Source organism: Equus przewalskii, chromosome 9 (assembly GCF_037783145.1).
Source record: "Equus przewalskii isolate Varuska chromosome 9, EquPr2, whole genome shotgun sequence".
NCBI classification, from domain to species: Eukaryota; Metazoa; Chordata; class Mammalia; order Perissodactyla; family Equidae; genus Equus; species Equus przewalskii.
Window position 1 is genome coordinate 46,585,970 of NC_091839.1, and position 18,392 is coordinate 46,604,361.

An 18,392-nucleotide genomic window follows, 5' to 3' on the forward strand; every position below is an offset into this window, starting at 1 on the left:
GGCCTTTTCAGACACCCATTCTCAAACAGCCTTCACCCTCCTTCTATTGCATATTTTATTTTACACGTATTTTCTACTTGTTTTTTGTCTCAAAGGAGCAGGGACCTTGCCTCCCTACCAATTCCTGGAAAATGCCTGACATATGGCAGGCACTCACATCATTTTGAAAGACATGCACACTGAGATAAAAAATGAAAACATCACAATATTAAAATAATGTCAAAATTCTTCCTATTTTTAAATAATTAAAATGTTGACCAGTGTAAATTCTTCTAATGAAGGCAGTACACAATTCACAAAAATTGTCTCTTAAATTTTTGCTCATGTTCTTGCCAATGGAGAAGTGGAATTACTAAAATAATGTTAAAATAGTCTCTGTTTTAAAATAACTAGAAATTGACTATGGTATATTCTTATTAAAGAGATACAACACAATACTCAAAAAAGTCTTGAATTTTTACTGACATTCTTTCCAAGTGTTACATAGAAATTCACGCCAAAATTTGTAAAGTGTTTTGCATTTCCAATGGGTTTTTTCCTTTGTTTTATATATGCACCTGCTTTCAACTCCTACATAAGTAATTTCTCCAAAAAACTAGATGAAGAGTTGGTATCTGCAAAAATCTTGTGTTTTCAGAATTACATTTATTCAAATGCAATGAGTCTAATCTGTTCTAAAGAACAGACATGAAAAGATAAGAAAAGAATATTTCATAAAAATGTTTAATATCAGATTTTGCTGTCTTTTTTCCTAATACAAAACAAAAACAAAATTATTTTAATTTTATTTTGCTATTTGTCTCTGTAAATATCTTTGCGTCATTTTATTAAAATTTTATTCAGTGGCCTATTCTCATTGACTAAACTTCCCCTAACGTCCTCCAGTACTTTTCCATTAATTTGCCCCAGTGTTTAAAAATTCTTCTGCTTTTTTTTAAAGCAGATTTGAGATCACTCTCTGGCCCCTATTGCAATAGTCTTGATCAAATTCTTCCTAGCCGTTTTTAACAAGTGTCTGGTGCGATTTCTCCTTGACAGAACTTTTACCCAGTTAATAGCATAAGAGAAGCCTAATCTGATAGACAGGAAAGGAATCAAAAGCCAAATTAACCCAAAACTTACACTGAAAGGGCCAATAATACTGTAACCTAGCAGATATAAGGTTAGTTTTCCCCTAGGTGAGCTAGATGGCTGGGTTGGAGGTAGGAGAAAAATTAGACAAGTTATAGTGAATAAAAGAAAAATCAGTGTTTTCTTCACACCTCAGACTAAAGTGTGAGAGAATTTGGACTCTACTCAAGTTATAGGAAGAGCGGGCGTGCCAACCTAAGTCATGAAAGTCACCCCACTGTCAACAAGCCAATCCGGCACCCTCCCTTCACAGACAATATCGGAGAAATCAAGCTGCTCTGGAAATCAATTGACAACAGCTCAGCATTTCAAGTGAAATATGAACATTTGTGGGTGTAAATAGCAAGAACTTTCTGAAAATAGCAGTAAGGCACATAAAATGTAGGAAGTAAATGATTTTTACACCAACATAATTAAACAATAATGCCATAAGATAAACAGAGGAGGATTAGTATGAGCTGTAAGAGGAGGAATTTAGACCAGAAAAGAACTCAGATTATTCCCTTAGTCCCTGGATAAGTGATTTCCTCCAATTCAAAAACTAGTAAACTGGAAGTTTATATATATATATATATATATATTTTTTTTATCAACGTAAGTCCCAAACCCTAATCTATTGTGCATGCTATTCTTGAGAATCTATGCCTGAGACTTGTGCAAAGGTGCAGGAATCTGACTTAATACCAAGGCACTGCGGAGACCCTTTCAACCACTGGCCCTCAATCTGCACTAGCTATACCCAAGATACCCAGTAGAAGGTCTTCATGGTCCCTTTGATCTAGGGATCTTTTGCTTTTGTTCCATCTTTAGGGCATGGAAGTATTCATTGTGGCTAGAACCACCAGTACCCAATACCCAGCATATACCACAGGCCATTTGCCTTGAGGTTGTCTATCTCCCTTGGGGCAATGCCACGGAGCAGGGCACATGTGCCTGTGGCTTTGTGACCCTAAATCTTCTATTCCCTTCCTAGGCTCTAGGAATCATGTCACTGTCTCCTTCTCCTCACAAACCTTCATCCATTCACCTTCTGCTCTATGACACCAAAATTCTCTCTGCTTTTAGAGAAGGAGCTGATATAAATCAGATTATACTTCTTTTGAGTAAATAAAATTATAATTAGAAATCATTTGAAGTTACTGGACACTAAAGTTGCAATACAGATTGTTCTTGTGAATTATATTTTTTCTCAAAGTAAATTAAATTACCCAAAGTAAAAGATGAATACTCAGTTAACTTCATAGTCTTGTCACAAATGTTTACATAAAAACCCATTTAATAGCATTTATGGATGTTATTTATATTTACAGATATATAAAAAGTATGCACACATTTGCACATACCAGTATGAATATATATAAACATACACACATATATCTTAAATTAATATATATTAAGTTACATATATATTTCTCATTTAAGAGTATAGTTACTATTATGCTTCACAGATTATTTGGACATTTGCCTCAAATCCCCAAGTAATGAATCCTTCCAGGTGTTGCCGTATAAAGAAAATTAAACCTGGTGAGCAGTAATTGCAGATTTCTTGTGCCAAAATTGGGAAAAAATTATGCAGGTCCTATCTCACTGAAAACTGGCTTAATAAGGTTTGTTTCTTTTTGTGTTTGTTGTGCACTGCACTCTGCTTTCATGACACATGACGGGATGACTCAGAAAAATATTTTGATTGAAGTTCACACCAGTCTGTCAATTTTAAATTGTGCTCCATGAATATACATTGCAGAGGATAAGCTCTCACTATTAAACTGATCAAATTAAACAGATTCCTGAATAATTAATGTATGTGAGAATGCCTAGACTAGTGCCTTTATACCATATAGACTTTCAGCCCATGTTTATTTCATCCAGTATGAAATACAAGAAGGAAGATTCGGTAATGATGGTCTTAGATCGCAGGTATTTTTCTACTCTGATGTGAATGTTATACATGAAGAGATGGAAATTCAGAGGGCTTGATGACTGTTCGTGTTCACACACTTAGGGTGAGAATCAGAACCTAGGATACATACTGTCCACTCTGGCAGGCTTTCCATATGCCATGCTACTTCCGTAGACACTGGTGTCATAACAGGATCATACCACATTAATTTGTAGATCCTGATTTGCCATGAAATAGAGCCAGAAAACTTTTTGGCCCTAAAATATAACAGAAAGATTGAATAAGCAATCCAAAACATTTCACAAGTTAAAATCCTATAGAGACAAATGTGTGTTCTCTCACTGTTTCTTGCAGCGAAAACAGACAGGTGGTATATATAGATTAGAAAGCCAGGAACTGGGCTTATTTCTGATTTGTGAGTTCTCGTTGCCAATCCCAATTCTGACAGTAGCTCATTAAAAGATGTTGGGCAAGCTATTGTTCTCTGTACGAGAATGTGCTCATTATACAAAGAGAATCCTAAACACAAACCTGGCTAAGAGCTGCGTGACAGCTGCAGCAATTGGCACTGGCGACTTCTTCCTTTAGGAAGCATTCTCTTCAGACACAACACTATCCTTGCTTGATTCTGTGACTCTGTATTATTCTCATTTAGATTATCCTCATCTGACCCCCACCTCTGACTCTCTGAAGAAACCTGCTCACTTCACTGAATTCTTTTCCTGCTCATCTTCCCATTGCAAGCACTCACAAAAGCTCTACCCACAGCATTCTTCTCTTTTCTCTCTACCCCAAAGCCTTCTTTGCTGCAATTTATCCATCATATTCATTCAGGTGATTCGAAGTCTATGTTTAGCACTTCAAGTTTCTCTTTATATGTGTTATTGGTGGAATTATGTCTCCTCAAAAAATCATATGTTGAAGTCCTAGCCCCTAGTGCCTCAGAATGTGACCTTATTTGGGAATAGGGTTGTTATAGATATAATTAGTTAAGATGAGGTCATACTGACATAGAGTGGATCACTAATTTGATATGACTGTTGTCCTTATAAAAAGAAGAAATTTGGACAAAGGCATAGGGAGATTGCCATGTGAAGGTGAAGGCAGAGATTATGGTGATAGTTCTACAAGTCAAGAAATTCCAGAGATTGCCAGGAAACTACTTGGAGCTAGGCAAGAGGCAGGGAGTGGATTCTCTCTCACAGCTCTCAGAAGGAACCAACCCTACTGAGACCTAGATCTTGGACTTCTAGCCTCCAGCGCTGTAAGACAATAAATTTCTATTGTTTAAGTCACTCAGTTTGTGGTATGTTACCGCAGCCCTAGCAAACTAATACCGTATCTCAAACCCTAGTACAGAGTCACTAAATTCAGTTTACTCTTCCTTTGGGTACACAACTAGATGACTGTTGTTAGTCTTCCTCATGATTAAGTGATTGTCATGGTCAATGGAATGTGAGCAGAAGTGATCAATATTTCTTTCAGGCCTGGTCCATCAAAATGTCCACACACGATCTGCCCTGTTTTTTTTTCTTACTGGTTGGCTAGGATGGAAAACACCTCCAGGACAATAAACCATATGTTGAAGATGGAGGAGCCACAGATGAAGGAAGCGTTAGACCTAAATTGCTACTCTCAGGAGAAGACCGGCCAGACCAGAATACCACTTAGGACAGTGAAGCAAGCAAGATGCAAGCTTTAACATGTTAAATCACTGAAATTTAAGGGTTTCATTGAGGATAGAATAGAGCACTATTACTTTTATCTAACGAATTTTGTTTCTTTCCTTACATTTCTATGTTTTGAATTTTATCTGAGCAACCAGAAAATATTTTAGATCAAGTATCCAACAGCAAATTTAACATCTAAGCACATAAATGGTCATATACTCCCATATTTATTCTCTTATTCAATCAGCTGTTCTCACTGCTAATCATCTATCTTTGAAATTTTAGTATTCTCCCCAATATCTTCAAATCTGTTACTATGTAACGCTCATAGATACTCCCTCCCAGATACTCTCAGATGGATGCATTCCTTGATTTTACCACTCATGCTTAGATCAGTTTAATTTTTTGGAACTAGTACAGTTATTTCCTGTCTAGCCCTCCTATCTAAAAACTCACCCTTTCTATTATGTATATGCCCGATCCCAGTGGTTTTCAAACCACTAGTTATAATAATTCTAGCTCACAATGAAGCTTGTGGGTCACAAATATCATTAAAAATGAGATAGAATAGAACAGAAGAAAATACAGGGGGACAGAATATCATAACACAAGTGAAAATATGTCCCTTATAAGTATAGATAAGTAATTTTATGGATTTTCTTTTTGTTAAATGTGTATATGTATATACGGGGCAGGTGGTGATGTAATTACTGTGGTTTTCAGTGGAATAAAAATGTATGGCCTTATATGCTATTGATGTACTAATATTTTAAAGGTACATGACATTTTATGTAGGTTCTAGGCTAAAAAGAAATGTAAGTGACCTCCTAGGGCACTATTACAAATAAGATGAACTCTAATATTTTCTACCATACACGAATTCTACCTTCTAGTATCGTTGGGTTGTTTACTGTTTTCTTTACATAGCTTCATGTTTTCACCTCCAAACATTTAATCAGGCTCTTCCTTTGGGCTTAAATCTTTTGTCTAACTCCACGTCTATGCCACCATCTAACAAAACTTTACTGTCATTCAAAAGCCTACATATATGCACAACACTCATACAGTTTTCCCTGATATCCTGAAACAAATGATGTCCCTTGTCTCTTAACACCATGAAGACATTTTGGATTCCTAACCCAATATTTCTCACATTCTATCTGTGATTACTGCCTTCTATCTTCTTGCCCTAGCGTGTACACTTTAGTATAAGAGAAAGATCTTAGCCCAACATTAAAGGTGTTGCTGAAGCGACTTCTCAATAAGTCTTATACATGAATATCAACAAAATAATAAAGTTTGCTAAATATTTGTGTGTGGTAGGTGAATATCACTCAAGTTTATTAAATGTACTGAGTATATGTAAAGTTGCCCTGATTCTGGATTCATTGAGAAATATAGCTAAGAAAAAAAAAAACTACAATATGGAAGAAAGAAAAGAAAAATCAGTATTTCAGTAGATATTGTAATTTCACAAATTACAAAAAAACCTCTGCTGTTAATCCTCAGACTTGGCTGAAAGAATATACACAAACTGTTGACCCACTCGGGTTCTGGGCAGCTGCTGCTTGAGGATCATGGATACCCTGGGTGATGATAGAACAATTTTGAATTTCCTAGAACACAGCCAATAATGGACCCATTCCCTCAATGTGTCTTCCTCTCAATAGGAGAGCATATAACATATCTTTGAAAAGTTCCTTCCCCAGGTTTAGTGCCCTGGCAAATGCCTACAATATTACAAGAGATTCTATGAGTTTCTTGGGAAAAATATACATATGAATAAGATAAGTTTTCTCAAAAGAATTTAAAGTAATTTGTAGAAGATGAATATGGACACATAAATTAATGAAGTAGATAAATTTCAGGAACAGGCAATGAATATAAATGTCAGCAATATATGGTAATGGATAGCCTCCAGTTTTCAAAACTGAATGAGAACCTCAGTTAAAAGCATACAGATATGATCATCAGTGAAGAGTAAAATAGAGATGGTAAAGACTAGAGACAACCAGAGATCAAGAGCCTCAAAAAAAGAAAACCACTCTTCCATCTTATTCAAACTTTGTTGTACATAATTAGTTATTCCACATCTGAAAAGTGATGGCACTGCTGGTTGAATTTTCTGTTTGACTTTTATACTATGAAATTTTTAAGACCATATTACACCTCCAGTTTCTGGTATGGTCTGAAGCATATCCTGACTTCATTTCTGAGAGCTGAATCAAAACTTAATGTCCTCGAAACATTAGAATTCCTTTTGCTTTGGCAGTACTTTTCTATGCTATAGTCATGGCTTACAATAAATTCAGAGTCATTCTCTGTTACAGAAGCTAATTATTTTGGGCATACATTCTAAAATCAAGTGCAAATGGTGTTCCTCATTTCCAATTCAGGAAGCTGAGAGTCTTTGGGCTAATTGGATGAGTGACTACTTAAACTAATATAGGTAATGAAGTCTAAAATATTCACCTTCAGAATCCAAAGAAAAATTGTATTACTGGTGATTCTTCAGTATTCAAGGATATGATGATATTTTAAGTCTCTACAGCATGAAAATTGTGCCATAATGACAGAAATTAGACCAGTTGTTTAAAATATATCACAGCCGGTCAACAAAGAAAAATGTTTTAGGTAAATCTAACCAAATTATATTTTCACATCCAATGACTTGCATCTAATAGCTTAAAGAATAACAAAAACATACTAAAGATATTTTTATATAACATTACAAAATTAGATAAAGGAAAACAAAGATGCCAATTATAATAATATTCAAAGTTAAATGAAAGACTAGTCTATATTATGATCAGACAGAAGGCATAAAAATATATATTAAAGAATAGATACAAAATTACCCAAAATATTCTAATTTAAATGAAAATTAAATGAAAGCTTTTTGAGATTGATATCTGAGGTATTGTTATTGAGGCAGTAATTTGATCTGTTACTAGGACACTACCTATTTTTTAAGATGTATGTTAAATACTCTGCATGTTTTCACTTTTCACTGAGTATTATACAAGAGGCCAATATTTATAAATATTTGCCAATAAGCCAATTTTGGCATATGAAAACTGTGTTATCATTTTTATCAGAAGATAAAATATGAAATTAACTCAGCAGTTTACTGCGTAGTGAATACAGCTAATAGATTTTTGAGGATGTACTGTGTGCCACACTTATTTCCAAGCTCGTTATAAGCATTCAGGTATTTAATTTTATGATGATTTTATGAAATAAATACCATGCTCTTACAAGATGCAGGCTGAGGGCTCTGATTTTGGAGATGATTCTATTACTGTCACTTCCAAAAGCCCATGGCTTTTCTGCCCACTGTTAGTTAATACATGATGCTTCAGCCCTTTTAACTGACAAACAAAATCTTGACTAAGAAATTTGGATGTCTGGTACAAGATATACAATAATGCAAATTTGATTTAAACCTTTTCATTTCCTTTTCTCTATCTTGAGCCTACTTTCATATGGATATTTAACAACAACAAAAAAAACCCCAGCAAATTTGACTTCTTCTATAACTATCTTTTTTTTTTTTTTTTTTACCAATTTCTGAGATCAGGAGCGGGGGTAAGAGGTGTGATGGGAACAGTGTGAGGCAAGATAAAAAGAGGTCAAAGGTAGGGAAGATCTTACTTGAACTGGTTGTTGTATAAGCTGCCCTTACACTATTGTGTGTGCCTGGTGACTCTTTCTCTTGTGGGTTCTTGAGAGAGTTGTTTGCTGAGGACCTTCATCCTACAGATCCCTTGACTTGGGGTGTGAATCCTTTTGGGTTGTCACTTTCAACTCCTCCTCTAGCGTCTAGGGTTCTGGTGTTCAACTTCAGCCTCTTGCTGTTGTAGCTCTTCCATTCTTCCCAGGGACCTTATTTAGCAGGACCTAACATGAACCATGGTTGTCCTCTGTCATGCACACCCCGTACCTAGTACACAGGAAAGATTTACACATCCTTTGCCTTGCAAAAGGCTGAGTCTGGGATTACAAAGCCAAGTCAATACAATAGCCATCTCCAGCCTGATCCCAAAAGAGCTGCTCTTTTCATTTTCAAAGTAGTAAGTTAGTCCATCTTTGATTCTCCAGATCTCTGTGGAAGTCAAGTGCTTGTCTCCTGTGTTTCACAACTTTAAGAAACATAATTCAGAACTCTGAGTGGTCCCACTGCATTGCCAACCTGAGTAAAAGGAGACAGAGCTCCTTTCTCTTCTTAGGAATTCACATCCTAGGAGATCTTTCTCCAAAAATCCTCCTCAAATTCTTTCTCTTCTCATAATTCTAATCCATTTTTGTAACTTACATCTTGTCAAAAGGACCCGAAATAATGGAATCCATTTTTTAAATTTCCTTTGTAAATTCTATATGTAAACATTTTCCCATCCTCCCTTTGCTGCCAGATATCTGTTGTATTTGTATTTTAGCTAACATTGAGGTAAAGAGAGCTTGTCCAGCCTCCTGTTAATATTTATATAATGTATATCAATATATGTTATCAAATTATAATTTCTTATATGTCACATATGTACAGATATTTGTATGTATATTATATATACTTTTTCAGTGTAATGTTTTATTACTAAAGTTGGCACTGGAAATAAGTTAGGGTAAGAATCATTCTTAAATGAGTGCAGTGTAGATTCTCTGATTTCTGGCTTGCCTCTGCTCCTTTCTTAGTAAACTAGCACAACATAACACCTTAGGTGAGGATCTTGTTTGTTAGATGGATGTTCCTGCTGGAGAACATATCATAGTTTCTTTCAAGTTGTTCAAGGTACACTTTTGCATATGTTTCAGTGTTTGTTTTTGTGAGGTTTTGAGAGATTTGTTCCAGTGGGTTCACATCATCATCATTATTATGTAAAAAATAACATATGGTTCTATTTCTCTTTTAAATTAATACACAATTATTTAATAATAACTAATTATTTTTTTCTTTAAAATGAAACCTTTCAAGAATTCATGAACTCATATTGAGTGACAATCCCAGGTTTGTGAAAATCAGATAGGAAACTCCTGGCATAGTCAATCAATCAATTGCATTATCAACTCTTTAGTTTCACTAACCACTGTCATAGTTAAAATCACTAAATAGTTTTAAAGTTCTTTTTTTCATTCTTACTCACACTTTGGTTAATTTATGCCTATAATGGAATACTAGTAAAAGCAGGCACAAAACACATTTATGGAGAAATATGACAAGATAATGAGGAACATTGAAACTGATAATTATGCAAAACCAGTTAGATTTCCACCAGATGTATAAATTGCATTCTTCTGATAAAATTTCTTTGACAGTACATCAAAATGCCCCTAGTAATTAAAAACCTATATAAAAGTGATGAAATACTTTATAACATTTATTTCCAATTTACATTTTCATTAGTTGGGATCTAAAAACCCTCCTTTCACCAAAGCTATATTCAGGCAAATACTTATAAATAGCAACCAGGAACCTTCTCACCTAGGTCATCATTTGGAAGAGAAAATTCATAATTTAAAAAATAATTTATCTAGCCAGCCCCAATGGCCTAATGATTAAGTTTGGTGCACTCCACTTGGGTGGCCTGGGTTCGGTTCCCGGGCATGGACCTACATCACTTGTCTGTCAGTGGCCATGCTGTGGTGGCAGCTCACATACAAAAAGAGGAAGATTGGCAGTTAGCTCAGGGCTAATCTTCCTCAGCACAAAGATAAAGAAAGAAATTTAAAAAATAATACTTTATTATTTTCAAAGTATGAAATATAGGAATTCTAAAATCTAATGGCTATTTCTGTCACTTCTGTTTTTTAAATGAAGAAAGCTCTTATTTTAAGATTCAGGTTTTGGGTTGTTGTTCTCCTTTGACCTCTATAATAGGCCAAATGTCCAGTCTAGTTCAGTTGACTTCAGTACTAGTTTCCCGGCAGAAGTCAGTCAGAACTAACAACTAGAGGTTATCGTTTCCTTTTGTGATTGTTTCCTTATTAACAGAAGGAACGGCTTGGCCGGGTATGTCGTGTTTCTTATCAAACACAAACTAATAACATCCCAAATCCAATCCCTGTTATTTCTGATAACTGATATATAGACCATGCCCTCAAAATTCTAAGATCTAAATATAAAATCATTAGAGAAAAATATAGATTTACAATATCAAACATTCCAAAGTTAGACTTTAAATAATAAAAACTTAAATTAGTGATTAAAAACATAGCACCAAATTCAGTAAATATATTTCTACAGAAATGGGCAGATATAGTTTACAAGTAGAAAATTTCCTCCATTCTGTACCTCAAGAAAATAGGACACATGAAGAAAGAATTAAAGTTTTATAATTTTATCTCATCTATCAAAATAAAATTCTATAATTAAATTCAACTCCCCAAACAAACTGTGCTTAGCATCCCTGAGTTAAAAAAAGTTTTTCATTAACTGAAGGTATATTGCAATAGAAGCCTAAGGCGTAAACACTGTAACTACAAATGTAAAGTTCCACCTTATTTCCCTTTATATTGTAACTTAATAAAGGAGAGCAATGCATTTTGAAAGTGTTGCATTGTTTTGGAAATATTTACATTTGTATTATCTGATGTATATTAACATAATGGGCCTTTCATTTTGTTGGTATTCATCTATGACAAATAGGAGAAACAGTTTTTTTAGAATGCACTTTAGTCTTCACATAGTATAGAGTAGTTTATATTTAATGCCTCATTTAAATAAAATCATAATTTTACATTATGATTTGTTTGTGACAGAAGCCGCAAGATAGTTCAAAATCTTCATAGAAGACATCTGTATGTAATAAGTCTAATATGTGAAGGAACATTAACAATTTAAATTCGAAGCCTGTGTGGTCCAGAGAGAATAGCTTGTAATGTAAAATCACAATTCCATCCTGGGAAGAGAAATAATATAGATTTTTAAAAAATCATTTAGTTACTCAGCTAGGAGTAAATACCAGTTTCTGATTGTGGAATAAAAACATTCATCTGTCAATTATTTAGGGTAAACTTTACAAATGATCAAATTATGTGTTTTTATTTCCCTACCTTAAGGAATTAATCAAAGTATTCTGAATAAAAATACTTCATTAATTGATTGGGTTGTTTCACATGTTTATTGTACCTCTCCCTGTACCAGGCACTGCAAAGGCTTAGTATTTTCATTCAAGTGGGTCATATGCAGTGAAGAAAGACACATATAAACAATGCAACATAATCAGTCTATAATAAAATTCAAAGCATATTTGAAGAATACCAGAGTTTACTAGAGTAAGCTCAAAGGAAAGATGGAGTAAAATTTGGAAAGGAGAATTTGAGTGGAGACTTCCAAGATTAGCAAGAATTTTCCATGTTATCAAGAGATTATGGGGAGGGAAGGGAAGAGAAGAAGGAGAAGAGAGAAGAGATGGAGCAGAAGGCTATCTATAGGTGGAGATACGCGTGGAATATAGGCGAGGTTAACTCATGATGTGCTAAGTTCAGATTTTAAGACGTAGATAATAGAAATCCATCAACACATTTTGACTGAGGGTAGTTACATATTCAAATATAATTTGATGCAATCAAATATGTTGACGCATCCGAAATCAGAACAGGAAAGCCATGTAGAAGACAATTGTAGTAATTCATGGAAGAATTTTTGAATATCTGAACTAGGGCTATTGTAGAGGCTAGAGTGGAGAGAAAGGATGTGATTAACTATTCAGAGCCAGAAGCTGTTTGGGGCAGCAGAAAGCTCATGGATAAGAGACACCCGGTTTTGAATAACCAACTATAAGCCATTTTCTTTTAGCCTAGACAAGTTATTAAGTCAGTCAGCATCTCTCTCACATCTCTTAATGTATCATTAGAGATTGTTGTAAGAATTAGTATGTTATCAATGTTTTGTAGTTTTTGGTGTTGAAGTTTTACACATCTATAGTCAGATTTAGTCCTATGTGTTTGATGTCTTCTGATACGATTGTAAATGGTATTTTTTCAAAATGTTATTCTACAATTACTTCTTGCTAGTGTAAAAACTCAACTGAATCCCATATAATAAATTGTGTCCAGCAACTTTGTTAAATTAAATTGTTAATTTTAATGGTTTATTGATAGATCCTTTTGGATGTTCTACATAAACAATTTTATCATTTGCAAATCACAAAGGATCTACTCTTTCATTTTCAGACTTCATGCATTTTTTTCCTTTTCATGCCATACAAATTGACTAGAAACTTCGTTAGAACAATAATTCGTCCTAGTCTTCTTCTAACCCAAACTCTTTAGGTCATCTTCTCCAGAGACCATAATTTTTGCCCACAGAAGTGAGAACTACCAAAAGGTTGGGATCACTATTCCTTCAATGTTGTAAAACTGTGCATATTCTTACCATAGCACATAATATTCCAATCACTCCATTTTGCCTGTATTTATCCCCTCCGAGTAAATGGTTCTTAAGAATAAGTGTTTTTTTCATATTTATAATTCAATCTTTAATGCCCAGAATAGTGCTTGATAAAAAATAAATAAGCGTTTGGAAACTTCTAGAGGTAGAATGAATGTGGACCATAGAACAGTCTTTTTGACATACAAGTGATAGATCACAAATCCTTCACATCCCCTTCACTTTGTGTTTTTCAGCTCCTCTCAGCAAGAGGCAGAGCCTATTTCTCAATCTTTTCCATCTGTGTTTGGCCCGGTGACCTGATACAATATTAGCAAACAGGACTTAAGCAGAAGCTTGATAAGTGCTTACACATTGGGGTTTTCCTCTTCCACCACTACTGGTCAAGGTCCCCATTATGTACAGTTTTTGTGGGATACTAAACTTCAGTGCTTGTATAAACAGAAGAGTTCCCGAAGTATTGTTCTACTTGATTCTACCCCTTTCCAACCAGGTAAAGCCAAAGGGCAGACGCAAGACCTGTTTAGCAAATAAGAATCTCTCTCCAAGAATTATGAATTTGAACCAAATGACCCAAGGAATATGGAAACGGTACTAATCTGTTCTTTCCAATGATGTAATCTAAGTGACATACTTGAGTTCTCCTTTTAGAGCGTTTTATGCTGCCAGATTCCCCAGCTTGGTTCTTTAGTTACCTGATGTTACAGTTAGAAATTTTGCATAATTTCTCTGATTTGGGATTGCCATGCACTTCCAGGTTTCCCCTGAACATAAGGTGTTTGAATGAACGACAGAGCTTGCTTCAGGTCATCTTGGGTACCGTGCAATAGGTGCTGGAGAGTGAGAAGCCCCCAGCAGAAAGAGGCTAAATTTGCTTGCATGTACCCAGAAGTTGAGGACAGAGTCACATGTATATAACCTGGGGGTAGAAAAGTACTTGTCTGGGTCAGGGGAACTGAAGGAAATATAGATCCTTTAGGGGAACTGAAGCGTTGACAAAAGAGAAGAAATAGCTGTCAGGATCTCTTAGGCTTAAAGGCAGGAAATTACCAGCTGAGTCAAAGTTGGCCAAGTCCATTCTCCATCTTCCTCCAACTCCTACCTTTTTGGACAGAGAAGAAATAGCCAACTGGTCAGGGGGAGAGTGAACTGGGAGAAGGTAATGATCAGAAGGACTAAGCCCCAGGCAGCTCCCTGGCCTGAAACAGATCTTAGCTGGGAGAGAGTACAATTAATTCTAGGCCAAATTTGAAGTTTTGATTGCTACTTGGGATTGGGTTTTATAGTTCCAGAATTGAGAGTTTGTCTTTTTTTTAAAAGTAAATGCAGAATTCTCAGCTAACTAAGGATGAGAAAAAAAGCCATAATATCTATTCAGTTCGTATCCTGGGTAAGGTTACTTAGGTGAATAAAGTCTAAAGGAAGGGCAAGAAATAAAGTTGTGTCAAGATTATGTCACAAATCTTGCTTGTTCAATACAACACTCCATTATGACTTTATACATACAGATTTTTTCCTCTAAAATGCAACGCTTCAGTTTATTTCCCTTAAGAATTCTTGGTGACCTTATAAGTTTTCAATCATTTTACTTAATAATAAAAACATTTGTGTTACCATGTCTCTTTGAGTACAATAGAAAATGAAAGTAAACCTGTAAGCTTCTCCAATAAACAAACAACATTGTATGCTTGTTGCTGACCAGCTTACAAGATCCACTCCCTGCCCTTCCCTGCTCTCCTCCATACTATAGGGAACCAACCCAGCAAACTAGGTGTCCCAGCTTCTTTCACTAACTTGATGCTTGCTAGAGTTGCCCATTGAGAGGCACTGGTGAGAGATTAGAGAGTGAGAAGGGAGCAACCTTTATTTCTTCCCCTTTTTCTCTGACTGATGGGTACAGTGTAACCAGCAGTGGTCATGTCTCCTCCTTGGCTCCAACTTCCATTGGGCAGACCCCCTTCCGTGGTCCCACTTCCTACTGTGACAGCCCCTTCCGCAGTCCCAAACTCTGACTGATAACACCAATCTTCCATTTGAATTGCCTCTCATATTCTATTTGAAGTTTTAACGTTTCAGTTTGTAAACAGCTCTCCATGTTAATACCTCTTTACCGAACTACTTAGCATAAATTCTATTTCGCTGACTGGATTTTGACTCCTAACACCATTGTTAATATTTTGGGGACCTTAGGGAATTTACATTTGTTTTGTTTTAGTAACATATATAGTCTAAATAATACTCATCCTTCTCTGCTTCTTGGAGATTTAGGTAAACTTGGTCCAGAACTCTAAAGCCAGATCCTTGCCCATAAATTCTACACATTCTGACAGCCTATTTCCTCACTGGTTTTCACTATTACAAATTTTTTAAATTGTCTATAGTTATCTTTTAAATTTAATCTTTCAAGTAAATTGAAGATATCTTTAATTCGGAACATTCTCTCTCTCTGTGCGTATATATTAATTATATGTACTATGTATTTACATACAATCTATATTGTCTCTTTTCTCTGTCTTTGTGTCTTCATCTCTCTTTCTCTCATCACATAACCATGGACACAAAATCAATCTCATTGTTTATCATTTATATACTTCCTCTGTGTCCTAATTTATAGTGTTGCCAATATAATTGTCAAATTCTAAAGAAAGTGTAATTCATCTCCCTCTCTAATGTGTTTTTATCTAGTTCATTTATTTTTCATGACTTTTGCTGTATATAATTCAATGTTATGGCACTTGATGAGTAAAAGATCAGAACTATTACATATTTTGATGAATCATAGCTTGTGTCAATGCCAAAAAACCTCTTTCTTCCATTTATGCTCTATATTGAAATTTAGAAATTTTTTGGCTCAATTAAATATTGGCAAACCGGACTTATCTCATGCACACTTACATGACATATTTTTGCTCAAGCATTTATTTTAAATAATTTTAGGTCTTCATTTCATTTCTTTATGTGTAGCATTCAGATAGAATTTGCTTTTTTACCTAATCTTAGAATTTTTTCTGTTAATAGGAAATTAATATATTCACATTTGTTATGATTACCAATACTACTGTGTGTTGTTTCTACTAATTCAATTATTTTTCTATTTTCAATGCTTTTTAGTTGTCTGACTTTTTCTAGATTTAAATGTTTCCTTTGCTCTTTTTGGCTTTCTTTTTGTAAATTCTTGGGGTTTAGAAATCATATGTACTCATTAATCAATTAATCTTCTAAGAGTAAGCAGATTAAAAATGTATCTTTAGATCTAATTACATAATCTCGTCCCTCCTCCACCACCCAACATTTTCGCATACATTCAAGAGGGCAGAACGTAATCACCTTAAATATCATTCTGCTTATGATTAATAGCATCACTTTAAATGAACAGATGGCCAAATCTAGAATAATAAGAACAGAAGATTAGTTTGAAACAACTATAGGGAAATTTCGTTAACACAAAAGTTAATAAAATAACCTTATGCATACAAAAGAGGCATCATCATTTTAACATTAGAAATCCAAGGGATTATCTAGGCATACTTTGAAAAAAATACAGATATTCAGTACAGTTATAGACATTACTTTTGAAAAGAAGGAAACTATTCTACCAAATGACTCTTTAATCCAATAGAAGCTCAGTATAGCAGAAATACAATTTGTAAGTTCAAAAGAAGTATTACATCCTAATAAAACTCTGTATAGAGTCAATTTTTAAAATATGTTCATTTTAGAAAACAACAAGGGATACCATATTATTGTCTTCTGTGGGTGAGGTGGGAGACCCTTGTTTCCAGTAAGATCATAGGTAGTGTCAAGGGAGGCAGACATGGCACTACCACAATCAGCAAATTAAGAAATCTGATTACATGCCTCGACGTCTGCAATAGCCCAGTAAATACCCAACTTTCCTTCAAACTTTGCTGTATAAATTCCGTAAACTGCTGTGCTTTTACATTCCTTTAGCTTTCCTACCATGAATAAATGCAGTAACATTACACTGAAATTTAGATTAATTGAGCTCTTTTAGGCCAGGGATGCTCTGTCCTACACGTCTTTACAACCCAGTAGTTGGCACAACGCTTTGCAAAGAGTAAGTAATAGTTTATTAACTAACAATTAAACCCTAACTTTGGAATATAAAATTAAATTATAGATTTTATAATAGACTTTTTGATATCTCCTTTCATAGTTGAACTAAGTAAAAAAAAATACAACCAACAATAAAAGAATTATATCTATTTGGGCAGAAGCAGAAAACTCAACCTAAAGTTTAATTCTCAAGAAAGGGTAACTTGCATCACTTTGATTTTCTCCGTAACTGTTACTACATACATTTATCCATGACAGTCAAACATTTACAAATTGCAATGTTCCATTCTGGGCTGAGTTCTTTTTAATTTTAAGAATTTCTGCTAGTACTTTACGGTGCCCCAACAGTACTAGACTCCTATTTCTCTTTGACTATTTAGACCAGTTGAATTGTAATAATGCATTTACACATCTGTCTTCCTCACTAGAACATAAGGGCAGGCACACATGTCCATGTTTGTACACATAATGCCTGTGATAGATTAAACACTAGTACACGTTGGCTGAATGAGTCTTCCTCATTGCCAATAAGGGAGAAACACTTAATTACAGGAAAACTTATCTAGCTTTAGGTGTAGGAGCAAATAACAGGCAGGAACATAAGCGTCAGTATCCCCTTGCTTTTCATTTTCACATTTTCCACTTTTTTCTTTATCGCTGTGATATTGGTATTCACATCTCATGGCCCCTAGCATAGCTGGTGAGGAAGTGCTATGATTATGTAAATTCTTACTTTAAAATTAATAGTAGAGTACATGTTGATGAATATTACTAGGTTACTACTTTTATTTTATTTTGAATAAATAAATATTTATATTTGAGTTGTTTACTTGGGTAAAAGAGAGAAATATTTATGGGAGCTTTTAGTTAAAAAGGATTTGCACCAAGTTTAACCTTAACTTAAATATTTCTTATCAAATTTTTCCATTGCCCTTGAGAACTCCAGTCTGTGTTTTCTTTAGACAATATTCTTGTGGCCTAATAGGGGCAAAGGGGAAAAGGGGCATTAAATGAAAGTTTCTCTGACTCTTTTTTTTCAATAATGTGTTGTGTAGGCCACTTTAAAACAACTCCCAAAGATGTTTCAACTAGACATTGATAATACTTACACAGTAATAACATTCAATTTTGGTAATTGAATCTTCCCTGAAGTAAAACCAAACCCCTGGGGAAACAATATATTTAGATGTCATACAACTGTAAGTGCCGTCATTGTTTAGGCTGGATA

The 18,392-nt window shown here is 34.7% G+C and overlaps 1 long non-coding RNA gene across 2 annotated transcripts in view; it reads right to left on the reverse strand.

Annotated features, from left to right (window-relative positions):
• LOC139073349 (uncharacterized) overlaps positions 1-18,392 on the reverse strand; it is a 175,431-nt gene that overhangs the window by 60,854 nt on the left and 96,185 nt on the right. The gene's annotated exons all lie outside the window — the stretch shown is intronic.